This window comes from Lissotriton helveticus, chromosome 1_1, assembly GCF_964261635.1.
Source record: "Lissotriton helveticus chromosome 1_1, aLisHel1.1, whole genome shotgun sequence".
In the NCBI taxonomy this organism is placed as follows: domain Eukaryota; kingdom Metazoa; phylum Chordata; class Amphibia; order Caudata; family Salamandridae; genus Lissotriton; species Lissotriton helveticus.
Window position 1 is genome coordinate 1,671,715,462 of NC_136057.1, and position 20,339 is coordinate 1,671,735,800.

A 20,339-nucleotide genomic window follows, 5' to 3' on the forward strand; every position below is an offset into this window, starting at 1 on the left:
GCACTGGGCAGCCGAGGGTGGGGAGGCTGCGGCTGCACCGCTGCTTGGTTGTAACTGCATGGCTGGAAAGTGATCGGCCGGGCGGCGGGCAGGGTCCTGTCACTTTAAAGGCGCCCCTTCCCCATGTCCAGCCTCCGGACGCGCATGCGCGGTGTGCCGGCCAGTTCCACGCCCTCCCCTTCTCCCCGGAGGACCCAGCAGCAGTCCCCATCATGGCACCGATCCAACGCCCGAGCCCCTGAGAGCTGCAGAGAGAGGGAGGAGAAGCCAGCCTTTGGACTGGGTTCAAGAAGCTGTCAACAGCCTCAACTGCTGGGCAATTACCACCCAGGGAGGCTGGTGCGGGTCACCAGAGGGGCACGGAACCCTGCCAGGAGCTGCAGATCCCAGGGCGGGGGGCAGGGGTGCCCGCACCCGACCGCGGGCACAGATCACAAGAGAGGCAGGGGTGCCCTCGGCAGATTCAGGGAGAGAAGTGCAGCAGATCACACCGGAGAGGCAAGGGGTGCCCTGGGAGCCGCCGATCAGAGTCCCACGGGGAGAGAAGAGATCCCTGGCTCCCCGGAAGGGTAGGGGCGCCTGCGAGTGGATCTGGACCCAGACCCCATGAGCTGTGCCAGCGACTCCCCCAGCAGAGAGGACAAGGAGGTCTCCCTGGAGCCTTGCACCGGGATAGCGCCCAGAGACCCTTCGCCAGGCGCTCCCGAGCAGGTAGGCTTGACAGACACGCCGTTTAACACCTTTCTCGAGGATTGAAATGCTGTTTTATTAAAGTGTAAGCTTAATCCTATCTATACATGGGCTGTGCATGGGAGAAGTGGCGCCATTAATTCAAACGAGTCAGGTTGTGGTGTTTTCTCTCTGTGATGCACGAGAAAGTTGACATTTGTTTTCTTTCTGTCCACGGGGCTTCTGGGCTGTTTGCCAAAATGTCTGTCTGTCGGAGTCCAGGGGCGGGAGGGAGGGAGGGCTGCAGTTTGGCTGATAAGTGAAAGTGGTGGGTGGGGAGAGGACAGCCCCATCAGCAAGCCCTTGGTATGCGTGTGGGTGAAATGTATCCGAAGAGAAAACACCTTTTATGTGGGCACTAAACCCCCACGTCTGGCGCAGTAGAAGGCACCATTTCGAAATGTGCAGAATCCTTTGCGCATCGATGCATGCGTGTAGCATGTACACCGAGAGCAGCAAAGGCATTTATGTTTGTGTTTCTCATGTACAGGGGCAGCAGCAGGGCACGGGGGCATGCGTGTGGCACGTGCAGGGCACGGGTGCATTCGTGTGACCCGCAGAAGCAGCCACATGGCATCGATGCATGTTAGTAATATGTGCAGAGGCGGTAGCTATGCATTTATCCGGGGGTCATGCGTGTCATGTAACGAGGCAGTGATGGGCCATAGTCATGTGTGTGAAATCTAAGGAGGCAGCAGCAGGGCATGTCAGTGTGTGTGAGAGGCTGCAGCATTGCAGTGATGCACATGTGTAATATGTAAAGTGGCATGGATAGTTCATTGATCAGAGCGTGTGACATATGTGCAGGCGTAACAAGAGGGCATTGCGCCATGCGTGCTGTGTGCAGAAACACTAGTACGTTTCTTCACGTGCGCTAGAGCTCAGGGGCATTGTTGCATGTGTGTGATATGACCAGCTGAGGTGGATCTAGGACATTGCTTCCCATGTGTGATGTGGCCAGGTATGGCTGCAGGGCCGTGATTCGTGGGTGAAATGTACAGAGGCAGCAGCAGGACATTGATTCGTGTGAGCGAGATATGTAACTGCAAACCCTCGATTCACGTTAAATATGTACAGAGGCACCAACTAGGCATTGAACTGTGTGTTTGACCTCTCCAGAGGTAGCCGGGCAGGGTTTGAGTCGTGTTGTGCGTATTACCTACAAGGTTGTGCAAGGCGCAGCTTCACATGTGTGATGTAGCATGATGTCAGTAGTCCATTTGTGTAGTATGTGTAGAGGCAGCAGCTGTGGATTGAGTTTTGTGTGGCGTACAGAGGCATGTGTGTGGCATGTACATGTTCAGCAAAGGGGCCTTGGTTGATGTGTGTGCCCTACGGAGACCACGGCAGAACATTGAATGAGTGATTAGTAGAGAGACAATGTTCAATGTCATGCGTCTTATATGTTCAGAGATGGCAGGGCATTATTGCAAGTATATGACATGCCCAGAGGCAGCAGAGCTTGATTCATGTGCATATTTACAAGGTGTGATATGCACGGGCGCAGCAGCATGTCGTTAGTCCATTAGTCTAACTAGCACAGAGGCAGCAGCTGGGCATTGGTTCATGTGTGTGATATGTACAGAGACAGCAGCGAGGCATTGGTTCATGTGTGAGATATGTACAGAGGCAGCAGCTGGGCAGTGATTCATGTGTGTGATATGTACAGAGACAGCAGAACGGCATTGATTCATGTGTGTGATATGTGCAGCGGCAGCAGCTGGACATTGGTTCATGTGCGTGATATGTACAGAGGCAGCAGCTGGGCATTGGTTCATGTTTGAGATATGTACAGAGGCAGCAGCTGGGCAGTGATTCATGTGTGTGATATGTACAGAGACAGCAGAACGGCATTGATTCATGTGTGTGATATGTGCAGCGGCAGCAGCTGGACATTGGTTCATGTGCGTGATATGTACAGAGGCAGCAGCTGGGCATTGGTTTATGTGTGTGATATGTACAGAGGCAGCAGCTGGGCAGTGATTCATGTGTGTGATATGTACAGAGACAGCAGAACGGCATTGATTCATGTGTGTGATATGTGCAGCGGCAGCAGCTGGACATTGGTTCATGTGCGTGATATGTACAGAGGCAGCAGCTGGGCATTGGTTCACGTGTGATATGTTCTGAGACAGCAGAAAGGTATTGATGTATGTGTGTCGTATGTACAGTGGCAGCAGTAAGGCAGATTCATGTGTGATATGTACAGTGGCAGCAGAAAAGCACTGATTCATGTGTGTGATATGTACAGAGGCAGCAGCTAGGCATTGGTTCATGTGTGAGATATGTACAGAGACAGCAGAACGGCATTGATTCATGTGTGTGATATGTGCAGCGGCAGCAGCTGGACATTGGTTCATGTGCGTGATATGTACAGAGGCAGCAGCTGGGCATTGGTTCATGTGTGTGATATGTACAGAGGCAGCAGATAGGCATTGGTTCATGTGTGAGATATGTACAGAGGCAGCAGCTGGGCAGTGATTCATGTGTGTGATATGTACAGAGACAGCAGAACGGCATTGATTCATGTGTGTGATATGTGCAGCGGCAGCAGCTGGACATTGGTTCATGTGCGTGATATGTACAGAGGCAGCAGCTGGGCATTGGTTCATGTGTGTGATATGTACAGAGACAGTTTGAAGGCAGTGATTCATGTGTGTGATATGTGCAGAGGTAGCAGCTGGGCATTGATTCCTGTGTGTGATATGTGCAGAGGTAACAGCTGGGTATTAATTCTTGGGTGATATGTACATAGGTAGCAGCGGGGCATTGATTCACATGTGTGATTTGTACAGCGGCAACAGCTGGGCATTGGTTCATGTGTGTGATGTGTACAGATGCAGCAGAAATGCATCCATTCATGTGTGTTGTATGTTCAGAGGCAGCTGAAAGGCACTGATTCATGTGTGTCATATGTTCAGAGGCAGCAGAAAGGCATTGATTCATATGTGTGATATGTACAGAGGCAGCAGGAAGGCATTGATTCATGTGTGTGATATGTACAGAGGCATCAGCGGGGAATTGGTTCATGAGTGTGATATGCACAAACATCAGAAAGGTATTGATTAATGTGTGTGATATGTACAAAGGCAGCAGCTGGGCTTGATTCATGTGTGTACGATATTGACAGAGGTACCCCGGCATTCATTTGTGTGTGGTATGTACAGAGGCAGCATCTGGGCATTGATTCACGTGTGATATGTTCTGAGACAGCAGAAAAGTATTGATGTATGTGTGTCGTATGTACAGTGGCAGCAGTAAGGCAGATTCATAAGTGTGATATGTACAGAGGCAGCAGAAAGGCACTGATTCATGTGTGTGATATGTGCAGAGGCAGCAGAAAGGCAATGATTTATGTGTGGGATATGGACTGAAGCAGCAGCTGGGCATTGATTCTTGTGTGTGTTTATGCACAAAGGCAGCAGCTTGGCATTGATTCTTGTATGTGATATGTACAGAGACAACAGCGAGGCACTGATTCATGTGTGTGATATGTACGGAGGCAGTAGCTGGGCATTTATTTGTGTGAGTGATATGTACAGAGGCAGCAGAAAGACATTGATTATGTGTATGATATGGAGAGAAGCAGCAGCTAGGCATTAATTCCCGTGTGCGATATGTACAGAGGCAGCAGCTGGGCAGGTATTCATGTGTGTTATATGTACAGAGGCAACAGAAAAGCATTGATTCATGTGTGTGTGATATGCACAGAGGCAGCAGTGGGTTTGATACATATGTGTGAGCAGTAGCAGGGGATTCATTTGTGTGTTCTTCACTGGCGCAGCAGTAGGACGTTGCTGCTGGAGTGTGATATGCACAGAGGTACCAGAGGACATTGGTTGATGCGTGCACTCCGGCATCAGAAGGACATTGACACGTGTGTATGTGTTGTGTGCAGGGACTATATAGTCCACCTTAGCCAAGTTTTGAGTCGTCTGTGACATGTCCCACGGCCATGTTATAGCAGAATTAGGGGGCTTGGTGAATGGTGACAAGGCACGCATTGCTGGGATGGTGTGTTGGGAATGGATGGTGCCAGCTGGGCGACAGAGGAAAGGGACGGCTGATTTTCAGACCTCGGGCAGGGACTTGACTCAGGAGTGAAAGGGTGGTTAGTCTGACGGAAGGGCATTTTACTTTAATGTTGGTGGGGTTTAAATAGAAATCCACTAAACTTGGGTTGAAGGGGGTGACTACATCAAATAATCCCTCCCTATGTCTCTAAACTCAACGTACCAAATCTAATTTCTATGAAATACTAAAATGAACATATCTTGCTCTGTTTGAATCTACAGTTAAGATGAAAAAGTTGCCCAAGCACTCAATTTGTGACACTATATAGAACTGGGGTGGCGGAGTGAGCTAAAGAATGGTGATGGATTAAACCCGGATCCGTTGACTGGGGGTGAGTGTTTGATTTGCTCAAACGCTCCGTCCATCATCCCCTTTTGTATCACTATATAGAAGAAAGGCTTGGATTTGGCAACAATAAATAAACATGAAAAGTATTAAATAAAAAGTTAGGAAGCACTCGGCCGAGATTCCCCCAGCTATGTGACTATACTATGCCGGCCTAGTGCAGTGCAGCGGTGCCCCTGCCTTCCATCTGTGTAGGCTACAGTGGACCCAGAACACCCACTGCCGACTACTCCTACACCTTCGAATGGCACACCACACATTTAAGCCCTCCATTACCTGTTGTGCTTAGACACTTCTCCTCCAGCCACTCTGCCCTTCAGGCAGTCCGTGGTGTAAGCCCAACCTTCTTGGAACACAAGCTCCAAACATTTCAACCAGGATGGAACCTCCCATCCAAGGCAGCAACTCTGATTATTCTTTGATGCAGAAAATCTCACATGGGAAGTGGAAGTTTACCTGTGTGCCTCTGTTTGACTGCCAAACTCTGCAACACCTTCGCAATCGCAGTAAGAAACTTCTCTCGCACAAGTATAGCAATGGAGCCCTTGTCCATACTGCTAGTAAGAACAGCCATTGGAAAGCAGTAGATCCAACCATAGAAAGCGAGTTGTGGTTTTAATTATGTTTTAATTTGCCAGCATAAGCGATGCAAATCAAAAGCTCACAAGTAAAAAAAAAAAAAGACAACCTGAACTATCAATAGGTGGCAAGCTTATGTTTGCAAAGACAGTTTAGTAAAATAGATACCCTATTTCTGGTGGCTGTGCATAGTTCATCAGGCAAAATGCTGTCACTCACATTGCACGACAGCCAGTGCATGAATTGGACTGACCCATTGACCCATGCTGTACTGTATGGTGACTGGAACAAATTGTGACTGACAGTGAAATCGTCCAACGGATGAAGGGGGCTGACCGAAAACCTACATAAATCTGTCTGAATATTTATTATGGAGGTATTTGAAAGATGAGGTAGGGCTTCACAGCTAAAATGTTTCTATGCCAGACCTGCAAATAGGCCCCATGACTCTTTTGGGACTAAACAATAGTCATATCTGTGCCACTGAACCTACTGCTGCTATTTTTTGTCATTTTGTAGTGTGATTGAAACAAAGATTTTAATAGGATAAAAACAAATCAAGACACTCACTCTACTTGGAAATCTGCGATTTACCTATTTTTGCTGAAACTCGAATTTCACGCATTCTCGTTTGCGAGCTATATGTTTTTAGGAGTAAAACCGCATCTCTATGGAAATTTTGTGGCCATTTCAATGGAAAATTTGATTTCTGTTAATGACCGTGCACTACCACGCCATGATCTAGTAATATGTTTGCAAGATGTGCTGCGCTCCACCAGCAGGTACATGCCACACCCTTTATCGCTTCTGCTAAATGGGCGTGATTCATTTGCTAGGCTCACTGATAATGCTCGGACTTTTCAGAATCCCTAGGACTTCAGTAATGTAACATTGATGGCCACACCCCCACCCCATGCTGAAAATTGCTTCAGCACCACTGAGTGGTGTTAGTGCAGTGCACTGATGGGTGCACAATGCAAAATAGCCATTTCCACTTAATTATGCGATTCTGTAGCCATGGTGTTATCCACATTATTATGGATTTGCTGCATTTGCCATATATCCCTTCATCTGCTTCATATTTTGCTGATTTTACAAAAAAAATAGTTTCTAGGTCACCCCATCAAAAGTTACTAAAAACGTAGCAACACGTGTTGCCAGGCAGTGGAAGGCCTTTGGTAAAGGTGACTAGACGCCTCTTAGTTGCTTATTGTGGTATTTGCGCGTTAAACTGGTACTAATGAGGCGAAACCTTTGCCAAGACCAATTTAGTATGAGTAAAAATGACAAACTAATGTAGGGATACAACGGCAAAATGTTTAGGATTATGCAGCATAATTTTCCATTTATTAATGCATAATTTAGTCAGCCCCTCGCATAATTTGCTCCTTCCTTGCGTGCATTATTCCAGTGGCCAGGGTATAGTGCAGCAGTGGTCCCTGCATCTTGTTTTGTGTTATTGTGTGCTCTTCTGTGGACCTGTCTATCCACAGCTCCACAGCATCCTTGTATTTGCGCCCTCAAGCCTTTCAGTTTTTCCTCATTTGTGTGGAGGGAGGGGCAAGCATCCGCCACTTCACTGGACCAGTAGCACAAATACATCGCGGACACTCTGGTCTCTAAGTTCGAAGAGGAACCCGTTTTTTTTTTTTTATACACATCTTGAATAAAAGGTTTACCGTTTTTTTTACCCCCGAATTATTGTCCACGCACCCACACAGGCGCGAAACCGGAGCAGATGAAAGGCGGGGCAGAGGACAGCTCCGCGGCTTCATTTATTGGGCGCGTGGGGGCCGTGCTAATTTGAAGCACATGTGCGCCGGGTGGGGGAGGGGCGGGCTGCGTCCTCCCTCCCCGGGTAGCGTTGCAGCTGGGTCCGGGCCGCGGAATGTGGGGAATGCGTAGCAGGCCCCGTCGACTGCTACAACTCGCAGTTGCTCCCTCTGCAGCCCCGAGTCACCCGAACGGGTATTTATAGCCCCGTGTTTGGAAGGAAACTCGAATTCATGGCGGTTATAACTCAAACCCCAGACCCTGGCGGAGGTTACGTAGGGCAATGAATGCGTATTTTTCTGTCTCTGTTTTATTGTCGGTCACTGGTTAACCCAGGGTTCATGGAAAAAAGATTCCACACGCCGCAGGCCTTCCAGTGCGTGCAGTGTCTGATGCAGGGGCGCTTAAGCAACCCCACTTGAGCAGCTTGTATTTTGTTTGCTTTTGATACATGCACAGTTGCCACCATTGCCTCATGTAACGTCACGTTTGTTCTTGTGTTTTGAGTGTCTGCCATTTATTGCTGTATTATACCTCTACTTGTACTTTGCACGCTTTTGTAACATGCACACGTCACTTTTTCCTCTTGTAAATATCGTTTGCTACCTCTTGTATTTTGCTTGGTCTTGATACATGTACAATTGTCACTATTGCCTCATGTAACGTAAACGTTTGCTTTTGTAACATGCTCACTCTATTGCAGAGGTCTTCAAACTTTTTGATGCCGAGACCCCCTTGTAAAACCTTTTTAGGCGTAAAGACCCCCTTACGACAAAAGATTCTAGAAACTGGTACTCCTCATCATCAACAACTATCGACAACCATAAATGCGCCTGTTAGACCTCATCACATCCATCCATCCATCATTCATCCACCCACATTTTCACACATCAATCCATCCTTCATCCATCCACCCTTTCCTCCTTCCATCCATACGTCCATCCTTTACCTATCCACCCATCTATTCATCCACCCACCTTTTCACACATCCATCCATCATTCATCCATGCAACCTTTTACCCATCCATCCATACATCCATCCTTCATCCATCCACCCTTTAACCCTTCATCCATACATCCATCCACCATTTCACCTATCCATCCTTCATCCATCCACCCTTTCAATATTCCATCCATACATCCATCCACCCTTTCATCCATACATCGATCCTTCATCCACCCACCCTTTCATCCATCCATCCACCCATCATTCATCCCCCCACCTTTTCACACATCCATCCATGCATCCATCATTCATCCATGTAACCTTTTATCCACCCATACATCCATCCTTCATCCATCTACCTTTTTGTCCTTCCATCCATCCATCCATCCTTCATCCATCCACCTACCCTTTCATCCATCCATCCATCCATCCACCCATCATTCATCCCCCACCTTTTCACACATCCATCCATACATCCATCCTTCATCCAGCCACCCTTTCATCCATCCATTCACCCATCATTCATCCACCCACCTTTTCACACATCCATCCATCCTTCATCCATCCACCCTTTCATCTTTACATCCATCCACTCATCATTCATCCACCCACCTTTTCACACATCCATCTATTCATCCTTACATCCACCCATCCATCCTTCATCCATCCTTCCATCCATCCATCCACCCATCCTTCATCCTTCCATCCACACATACATTCATCCTTCATCCACCCACCTTTTCTGTGCCTCTCTCATAGGGGTGGGGTCAGTATCTCACTGCGTCTTCTTCCTTCTTCTTCCTCTCTCATGAGAGGGCATCTCTGTGCTTCCCTGCTTGGGGGGCGGGGGGGGGGGGGGGGGAGCAGACAGGCTGTATAAACACCTCACCGTGAAGAACAGTCTCAGGCACATTTCTCCTGCACAGGCGCCAGGTATGAGGGCTCGTGGGACTTGAACCAATGACTGTAATGTCCTTCTGCTGTTTACTATGTGTGTTTGTAAAGCGCTCTGATACCTACGGGTTAAGCTAGCGCTATATAAAACGTTAAAAATAAAAATAAACCCCACAGCTAAGTCCATTGATTGAACTCAAAGGGCTACAGCCTCCTCCCCCAGACCCCCCCACCCCCACTCCCCAGCACGTGTAAGTGAGCCCGGCTGAAACAGCTTCGGGACACACAGAAAGGCACACCCGAGTACTTCACAGGTCTTCAGAAGACCTTTACTTGTTAATGAGGCGTGAATTAGGCCTCCGCCGTGATCACCCAGCCTCAATCAGCCTGACGCCAGGAACTGCTGCACGCTCCAACAGAATCTGCGACCCCCTTCCCAGGACTCCACGACCCCCCTGGGGGTCGCGCCCCACAGATTGAAGACCTCTGCTCTATTGCCTCATGTAACGTAAACGTTTGCTTTTGTAACATGCTCACTTGTAATTTTCTCCTCATGTATCATTACTGTTCCTATTGTGAGGCGCTCTGACACCTTCGGGTAAAGTCCGCGCTATATAAAAACACATAAAATAAATACAAAATTCTCAATGAAATAAAACATTTACACTTATGTTTTTAGCTCTTTTGACTGGGATCGGAGACTGGTGTTCTCCAATCAGGCTGAAGAAGATTGTATGCGTGTGCGATGGGCTGGTAGGGTTGCCACCTGGGCCTTTTTATACGCCATGACCACTATTTGAATGCCTTTGCCGGTACAAAAATGAGAAAACTCACCTGAAGTTGGTATTTTTCTGCTTTAAACAGTACATGTTAGAAGAAAACACTTTAAAATGTGTTCCACAATGGCCGTGATGAGCCCTGACAGTTAATGAAAGTAAACAAAGACAGAAATGTTAGAAAGGAATATAATTTCAAGGTCTACTTAAGAAAGACTCGTGTACAGGCCGCTGCAGAACCATAAACCATGAGCAGAGGGCCGGTATTCCTCTCTGGGAAAGGTGCCAACCCAATGGGGTGTGCGGGCAAATGAAGCAGGAGGACATGGAAACAAGGGGGTGCAAGAGGAGTGATGGATGGATACATAGATGGGCGAATGGATGGATAGAGATGGTTGATAAGAAGAATAGGTGGATTTAAAGAAGAGGGATGGATTAAAAATAGGGAAAAGAAAGCACGGCAGAAGGAAGGATGACTGGAGGGAGGGATCTACGAATGTATGAAAAGGACAAACTGCTGGACAGAAAGAGGGGACGGAGGATGGCTGGATGGCTAGAGGGTAATAATGAATGGGTAGAAGGATGGTTGGATTAAGAGATGGATGGATTTAAAGAAATATGGATGGATGGATAAATTCAATAATGGATAAAAAAGATAGAAGTATGAAAAGGAATGATAGATAGATGGATGGATAAGGTAAAAAAGAATGAAGGATGGATGGATAAAAAAGCAGAAGGAAGTAAGGAAAAAAGACAAATGAAAAATATATATTTGAGGCAAGGAAGGACTAGAATGAGGGGAAAACTGGAAGCAGAATGGAGGAAAGGAAGGACATTTCATAATTTCTTTAGGTAGAGCAACTGCCTTAAATGACTGCCAGGAACAAATGCTTGCCCTGTGCTATTTGGGTTATAGCTTAAAGTGGGGGTTATATTCCTGGCCCCTCCATTGGTCTGATGGCGCACTGCACAGCAGCCAATGTCACGCGTAATCCCTCAAATGTTATACATTTTCCAGTGGAGATAAAACAAATCCTATCCAACCCGGTTGGAGGCACACAAATGTCCCTTCAACTCTGCCCGGTCTCCTGGGTTTTAATTTTTTTCTGGTGCTGACATGACATGAGTCTCTGGGCTACAGTGTCACATGTGACACACTCCCCCAATACAACTTTGCACATGCAACTTGAACCTTTTCATTTTTGGTTTATCTTGACAGAGCAGTTGGCATCATGTATTGATACCAATCCTTCAGAATTCACCTACAATGGGATTTGCATCCGTCCAAAGAAGTGTCATTCTCTCGCCTCATTCTATTGGATGATTTAGGGTATACTTCCACAACCCGTGAAGTGCTTGTTGCAATGCACTAGGGACTATTTTACATCTCAAAAGTACTCTGAATCATGAAACATTAAATGGTTTATCTCATAAACGCATTATTGATAGAAAGTCATGCCTTTTTGTCTTGTTTTTCACTGTAGCAAGCTTTAAAAATTGTTTTTATGTAGCACTCAAAATGCGAGCCAGAACTAACTTTGCCAATGCTGGCTGACAGTGTAAGTATGGGCTCAAAATCCTGGCCTGAAGGTGCCACACAAAAGATGAGACACCTTGGCTGCTAGAAAGTAATCAAGGATAAGGGACAAACTGTTCTCTGGCGGAAATAAACATTCATCAAATTGAGACATGAGAGATTTAAGCGACTCCTGTCTTCCTCACCCAGTTCGAGCATGAAAATTTACTTCCAGCTAAACCTTTTTTTTTAAGTAACATTTGTACTGTGCAATTTTGTATTTATTAGACGTGTGCCCAGGTGCCAGGGAAAGCCTCCACGAGTTAGGCCCGTGTGTGCGGTCGTGTAGGCCTGTCACATTCCTCATCCATCAGGGACCGGCTTCACACCACAGCCCCAGTGAAGTTCGGAACGTGCATTTGTGTAATTACAGCGTGTGCTGGGCCCGGGGAGGGGGTGGGGCTCGGGCTCGGAGAGCAGGGCAGGCTGCGCACGACTAGCAAGCCTCCAGCGGCCGGGAGGAGAGCCCAGGCCTCCAGGAGCAGTGGGTGATGGCTCTTCGACCCCTCGTGCACCTGGGCAGAGACTTTCAAGTGTATGGCACAGTATGTGAATAATACACACGGCCCCTGCCAGACCTGGCACTCCCTGATAGGTGTCCAGTCCTAGAAGCTTGGCCTGGAGTATCCTGGCCAGTTCTAGAGGGCGCATCTCGAGTATAGTGTCCAGGTTGGGAGGGCATGTCTCAAGCAGTGGCGGCTGGCATGTACCAAAGGTGGTGAGGCGGGGGCACAAAAAATAAATAAAATAGACTTTCCTTCCTAACTTGCAGCGTGGCATCCTCCTCCCGCGTGTGTGTTCTGGTCGCTTCAGGATTGGCTAGAGTAGGCTCTATCTGCGCTCCTGAGATCACTAGAGGCCTGTGCTTTCTTTAGGGAAGTTTAAAATGTGCATGTCTGGTTGGCCGGCCAAAGAGACCTTTTAAAGCACACAGCTCTCTGCTGCTGCCACTCGGCAGCACTGGCCCCGCCCTGTCCTGACACTTCGTTTGGGACAGGTTGCTGAAAAATAAAATGGTGATAAACTTCATTACCATTTTATTTACCGCCACTGTGGCTTGTGGGGCGATGCTCCTCTGCTTAAATGGAGGAGCCGCCCCTGGTCTTAAGTACTTTGTCACGTTCTGGATGTCTCGCCCTGTTTGTCGTGTCCAGTTCTAGTGGCCTCCTCTAGAATATCGTGCCCAGTTTTAGAAGTCGCCTCATCAGTACTGTGTTCAGCTCTCAATGTTTCAAATGAAGTACTGTGCCCAGTTTTGTAGGCCTTGTCTACGCTCTTCTGTCCTGTATGCGGCCTCGTTCTGTGTATTGTGCCCGAGTCTGTATGCCTTCTTTACACTATTGTCCCCTGTGCGAGACCTCATTGTTCTCAGTTCTGAAGTCAATTGCAGGCCGTAGTGCCTAGTTCAATATGCCTTCCCTGGAGTATTGGGTCAAGGTTCGGGGGAGGTCATCTACAGAATAGGGACAAGATCTACAGAACACACCTGGAGATCTTTGTCTGATTCTGGAGATCTTATCTGGAGTTGGGGTGCTCTTGCAGTGGCCTCATTTGGAATATTTTCCTGTCCCTATGTCATTGTTATGTTATGTTGTATCTACTTGCAAATCTCAACGAATCACTCCCGGAGGTGTATCTCACCGCTGGGCCTTTTCAAGCAACGCATCCAGTCCTTCAACTAACCATGTTTTTAGTAGTTTCCTAAATTGGTCGAAATCCACACAGCTACAGAGAGCGTAAGAAGCTGGTTTCGTGACCTCGGAGCAACATAGGAGATAGCTCTGCCTCCATATTTTGCATCACAAATCCGAGGAATGGCTAGAGAAGCCTAATCACTAGATCTCCGTGTGCGTGCGGGACGATAATAACACAATTTTCCCTTCAGATACTTAGGAAATCTTCCAAATAGAGCTTCGTGGATGAGACCACATATCTTTAATAAAAATTATGCACTTTCTGATCGGTAACCTGTGAAGGGACCTAAGGATAGGTGATGAGGGAGCGCCTGCCGGAAGATTGCAGACTAATTGGGCAGTTGTATTTTGTACAACTTGCAATTTTCTTAACACAGTGTCGTTGGCTGCCATAAGCAAGGCATTACTGTAATCCAGGCAACTAATAATCCGCGCCTGGACCAGCATTTTCCTGGCCGAAGCAGGGACTTTCTTCAGGATGTGTCCCTCACGTTGTGGCTACATGGTTTGTCATAGTGTTCATTGTGCTTGCCTAAAAGTGGGAGCTTCACCTGTAGTCATATGAGACAAGTGTGAGGTTTTTCCCAAGTATTGTCTAGTTCTGGATGTCCTATCTGGAGTGTTGTGTCCAGCTGTGGAGCTACAAGGAGTCTCGTCCCCGTTTTCTCTGTGTATTGTGCATTGTTCTGGAGAGTGGGTCTGCGATATTGTGCCATATGCTGGAGGCCATTTTGGAATGGGGAAGAAGACACACTGGTGGCGGGACTGAGATGGCTCCTGACCTAATGCATGGATGCACACCTATTTAGCAGGAGACCCTCATTCGTGTCCCCTTTGCCCCTCATAATCAGACTTTGTCATCTTGGCCAACTTGCTTTATTCCCTCGTAGTCACTTGCCACTGCTAAGAAACTATCCCGGTCGCATAGTGTTCTAAACACAACTTTGCATCCATTCTTACATCCAGTCATTCATCCTTCAATTAATTCAGGAAGGACATGTTGGTTTTGGAAGCTTTAAGTAGCAGTACATTTTTGGCGTCCAAACACCTATATTGTTTATGTTTCGCCCCATGGGAACAGAGCAAGCTTTGAAGCAGGTCTGGCATTTTTTAATTTTTAGCCCAAATGTCGCCCCTCCCTCCCTCCCTCCCCCTCCCGTGCTTGTAGTTTGGGAGCGGCGCCTGCTTTCATGAAGTTGTGTTTCCCAGATAGCCATCTCCTTGTAATTGCCCGGGCCCGGGTTACTTGAGCCCTCGGAATAGCTGAGCAAATTCCAGCCGTTCGCTCACAGCGGCCAGATATTCCGGTTACAATCGCCCTTTTGTCCTCGTGCGAGCCCTGCTTGCCTCCTCAGCTAGTCACAAATACCCCAAAAACGCAAAACAATACCCTGCTTTTAGAAAAAAAGTACAATCAGCGTTTAATGCAGTGATATCGGCGGCGCGTGCTGGAGTCCGGGGGAGGAGGGGGGCTTTAGGCTCTAGCTACGTGTATCTGTCTGTCCTTATCTAGACTCTGCGGCCTAGAGAGATCTTTCTTTTCATTCCGTTCTGTCACCTCCTGTTCTTATCTCTATCAAGAATCGCCCGTCTATCTTTGTGTTTTCGTCGTTGTGTAACCTTCCCTATCATTATCCACCCCCCAGCTATCTCTGTTTATTCTCATCCGTCTGTCTGGCGCATCTCTGTGTATCACAGTCTGTTCTCTCATGAAGTGCCTCTCTCTTGTGATCTATCGATCGCACTTACCTATCTTTATCTGTCATTTTCTGCCTATCGTCACTTGTCTCAGTGGTTCCCTTTCTAGCTCTGTTCTTACCTCCCCCATGTCTAGCTATCTAGTTGTTTGCTTTGGTGTTGGCCTATAGCCTTACCTGTTATATTGTCTATTCTGTCCTACTGGAAACATATCCATATATCTATTGTCGTTATCTGTCGGCAGACAATTCAGTGGCGGCTTCTCCACTAAGGCGGAGCAGCGCCGCCTCACAGTCTTCTGAGCAGTTAAAAATAAAATGATGATAACGCAATGTTATTATCATTTTATTTTTCCATACTTGCTCAATTCTACGTGCGGGCGGGGCTGTGCAGAGCAGGGGTGCAGTGGTGAGCACTTTTTAAGTGCGCATCACGCTTTGGCTGGTCGTCTTGGGCCAGCCAAACAGTCATGCGCATTTTGCATGTTCTCCACCGGGCTCCACTGGGTGAAGAACATGGACAGGCTCATATTCCCCGTCTCCGCGTACCGCGGCGCTCAGATCAATCACGACACTGCTGTCATGGTTACCGCAGCATCGTGATTGGCTTAGGGGAGCCTGTGTGCTTCCTGCTTCGGACCGGGAATCAGAAGAGGAGAGGCGGCTTCCCGGCGACCGTACCCAGGTAAGTGATTTTTATTTTTTTTCACTCCTACTCCCAGCGTCCCGCTTCACTACCCCCGTTTGGTTGCAGCCGCCACTGGTAGCCATTTGTAGATCCACCCGTACCTATCTACCCTTATCCACCCCAGTCTATTGTTATCTGCACCTATCCGCATCCACCCTCCTGTCTCTATCTTTATCACAATTGTTTAGTCTATTATATTTAATTTGTGTTGTATCTTTGCCTCTTTCTCTGTTATTGTATGTCTGTCCACATCCAGAGGGCCTTTCCACCTTACTCTAGTGTTTCTATTATATTCTAGAGTCTTATTCTAAGGCTATCTATCCGATTCAGTTTGACCCATCCATTCTGTTCATGTCTATCTTCTGGTATGTCTATTGTATTCCTGTTTATCAATCCTATGCATCGCCTGGATAACCTATCAGGTGATTAGCCCCGCTTTATAAATCCTGATTGATATGCACGTATATCCAGACTATTCGTCTTTGTATCTTATCGTACCCTGCCTACCCGATTTAAGTCACTTTTTTTCGTGATCGATAGACTCTGTCCACCATATCCCACTCTGTTTTGTTCACATCTGTTTTTAGAATGTTTCTAGTCCCTTTCATTCAATTTTCTCTCTTCAAGTCTATCTTCTTTATTCACCCCAATCTTGCTACCTATTACAAGTTTGTCTGTACTATCTAAAAAGTCCAGTCCTTGCTCTGCCCAAGACAGAAGCAGCAAGTAGTAAGCCAGACCAGCAAAGCAACAAGCAGAGTGGCAGTTCCATTTCTACAGCATCCAGATCTTCTTCTTGACAAAATCCCCTCTCTTAGTCCAGAAGTGTTATGAAGTTATGGTGTCACATCTCCAGTACTTATATCAGGTTTTGCCTTTGAAGTAAGCAAGCTTCAAAGGAAAGTCTTTGGAGTGAATAAGACCATGCTCTTCCCTGACCTGTTTCCAGACACACTGCAGGGGGTGGAGACAGCTTTATGTGAGGACAGGCTCAGCCCTATTCAGGTGTCCCACCACTCTAGCTCAGGAAGACCCATCAGCCTGGTGATGGACCATCAGGTAATGAAGGGCACACCTCCGCTCCCTTTGTGTGACTGTCTAGAGTGAATGCACAAACAGCCCAACTGTCACCCTCAGATGTGGATTTCACAGAGCCATATAGTGGTATAGCAAGAAAATACCCACTTTCTAACAGTGGCAATTTAAAAACCGACCTCATTAAAAAATGTATTTTAAATTGTGAGTTCAGGGACCCCACACTCCGAATCTCTATCTCTTCCCAATTGGAAGTTACACTTGTAAGATGTTACAAGGCAGCTCCAATGATAACCTATGGGAGAGCTAGTCCTTGCACTAGTGAAATACAAAATTAGCAGTATTTTACTATCAGGAAAGGTAAACCACACCAGTACATGTCCTACCCTTTAGATACATTGCAACCTGCCCATGGGGCTACCTTGGGCCTGCCTTTGGGGTGCTTTACATGTAGTAAAAGGAAAGGTTTGGGCCTGGCAAGTGGGCGCAGGTTGACCTGAAGGTTTAAAACTACCCACGCAGGCACTGCAGTGGCAGTTCTGAGACATGGTTATAGGGCTACTCATTTGGGTGGCACAATCAATGCTGCAGGCTCACTAGTCGGTACAAAAGGGGGTGGTGAGGGACAGAGCATCTGAACCAATGAAACACTCACACCCAGTCAACGGATCTGGGTTTAATCCATCACCGTTCTTTAGCCCACTCTGCCACCCCAGTTCAGACATGGCCATATGCAAATCAGTCTGACCCTGTGCCTCATGGGAACAGTCCAGCCCGAACAGCCAAGCCATGCCTTCCCTGGACCGGAATCAAGCTTCCTAGGACCGGTTTCTGGCATTTCAGCCGTCTTCAGCCAGGCTTGCTTGAATCCAGTGGCAAAGTGAGCAAGTAGCACTTGATTTACAGCCCCTGGGCATACACAGTGTACTTGACTAGGGACTTACCAGTAAATCAAATATGCCTACCATGGATAAACCAATCACCATTACAATTTGGACAGATAGTATATGCACTTTAGCACTGATTAGCAGTGGTAAAGTGCCCAGAATCCTAAAACCAACAAAAACGGGTAATAAACAAGCCTTGGAAATGCAATAGGTCTCGCAATAGAAAAGTTTGAGTTTTTGGTGTGGTAAATTTAAATATTATTTACATTTTTTTATGTTGTGCAAATTATAAACGTTTTTTTTGTTATTATAAATGCCAATAGTTATAACATTATCAAATGTGACATCTATAGAATTAGTAAAGGTACATGTTTAGTTTTCCCCTGTCTTACATGTATTGATCTGACAAATCACAATGTTTCAAAAATTAATAGCTTTGTTATTTACAATGCCAATAGTTTTATCTTTCACAAATGTGACACCTATTGTAACACAATATGCGTTGTAGCACTGAGTGGTATTTGGAGTGTATGTTGCATTGAGCGTAGTGTAATTATGTGGCGTGTAATTATGTGGCACTGAGTGGTATTTGGAGTGTATGTTGCATTGAGTGCAGTGTAATTATGTGGCGTGCAATTATATGGCACTGAGTGGTATTTGGAGTGTATGTTGCATTGAGTGCAGTGTAATTATGTGGATTGTAATTATGTGGCACTGAGTGGGATTTGGAGTGTATGTTGCATTGAGTGCTGTGTAATTATGTGGGGTGTAATTATGTGGCACTGAGTGGTCTTTGGAGTGTATGTTGCATTGAGTAGAGTGTAATTATGTTGCGTGTAATTATGTGGCACTGAGTGGTATTATGAGGAGTGTATGTTGTATTCAGTAGAGTTTAATTGTGTGGCTTGTAATTATGTGGCACTGAGTGGTATTTTGTGGAGTATGTAGCATTCAGTCAAGTGTAACTATGTGGTGTGTAATTATGTGGCACTGAGTGGTATTTGGAGTGTATGTTGTATTGAGTGCAGTGTAATTATGTGGCGTGTTATTATGTGGCACTGAGTGATATTTGGAGCGTATGTTGCATTGAGTGCAGTGTAATAATGTGGTGTGTAACTATGTGGAACTGAGTGGTATTTGGAGTGTATGTTGCATTGAGTAGAGTGTAACTATGTTGCGTGTAATTATGTGGCACTGAGTGGTATTATGAGGAGTGTATGTTGTATTCAGTAGAGTTTAATTGTGTGGCGTGTAATTATGTGGCACCAAGTGGTATTGTTTGGAGTGTATGTTGCATTGTAATTATGTAGCATATAAGTATGTGGCACTGAGTGGTATTGTTTGGAGTGTATGTTGCATTGTAATTATATAGCATATAAGTATGTGGCACTGAGTGGTATTGTGTGGAGTGTGTGTTGCATTCAGTAGAGTGTAATTATGTGGTGTGTAATTATGTGGCACTCAGTGGTATTTGGAGTGTATGTTGCGTTGAGCGCAGTGTAATTATGTACAATATAATTATGTGGCACTGAGTGGTATTGTGTGGAGTGTATGTTGTGTTCAGTAGAGTGTAATTGTGTGGTGTGGGTTCATTGACATTAAGTAAGGCAATGACTGAAGAAGGCAGAAACACTGCCCCTCTCGATATATATTGTGGGGTGATTAGAATGTGAGTGACACTTCAAACAAGAGAGAGAGGGGGGGAGGGAGAGAGATGGGAGTGCAAGAGAGAGAGGGAAGGGAGAGATAGGGGAGTGGAAGAGAGAGAGGGAAGGGGGAGAGAGACCAGAGTTCGAGAGAGGGAAGGGGAGAGAGAGGGGGGTGCAAGAGAGAAAGGGAAGGGGGAGAGAGGGGGTGCAAGCAGGCCCGGACTGGCCATTGCGGGCACTGGGCAATCCCCCGGTGCGCCGCAAGGGTGGGGGCCGGTTTTGGGACCTGGGGGCCGTTTTTGTTACAGGGCGTTTTTGCAGCAAATCGGCCCTGTAACAAAATCGGCTGCAAACCCACCCCAGCAAAGAGCTCGGTCGCACCCCCAGGGGGCCGGCCGAGCAATTTGCCAGGGCCGGTTTTGGTTCTCAGTCCGGCCCTGGGTGCAAGAGAGAGAGAGGGGGAGAGAGGGGGGTGCAAGAGAGAGGGGAGTGCAAGGGGGAGAGGGAGAGAGAGGGGGTGCAAGAGAGAGGGAGAGAGAGGGGAGTGCAAGAGGGAGAGAGAGAGAGAGGGGAGTGCAAGAGGGAGAGAGAGAGAGAGGGGAGTGCAAGAGAGGGGAGAGAGAGGGGAGTACAAGAGAGAGGGCGGAGAGGGGAGTGCAAGAAAGAGGGAAGAGGGAGAGAGAGGGGAGTGAAAGAGAGAGAGGGAAGGGGGAGAGAGAGGGGAGTGCAAGAGAGAGAAGGAAGGGAGAGAGAGGGGAGTGCAAGCGATAGAGGGAAGGGGAGAGAGAGGGGGTGCAAGAGAGAGAGGGACGGGAGAGAGAGGGGAGTGCAAGAGAGAGAGAGGGAAGGGGAGTCTAAGAGAGAGGGGGAAGGAGAGAGAGAGGGGAGTGCAAGAGAGAGGGAAGGGAGAGAGAGAGGGGAGTGCAAGAGAGAGGGGGAGAGGAGTGCAAGAGGGAGAGGGGAGTGGGAGAGAAAGAAGATGAGGAGAGCTCTGGAA

General features: G+C 47.2%; 1 long non-coding RNA gene across 1 annotated transcript in view; it reads left to right on the plus strand.

Moving 5' to 3' along the window:
• The first annotated feature begins 401 nt into the window (after positions 1–401).
• Positions 402–20,339, plus strand: part of LOC144773907 (uncharacterized) — a 137,464-nt gene continuing 117,526 nt past the window's right edge. Inside the window, exon 1 of the long non-coding RNA XR_013600074.1 lies at positions 402–711. This is a non-coding gene — a long non-coding RNA (uncharacterized LOC144773907). The remainder of the gene's footprint in view (positions 712–20,339) is intronic.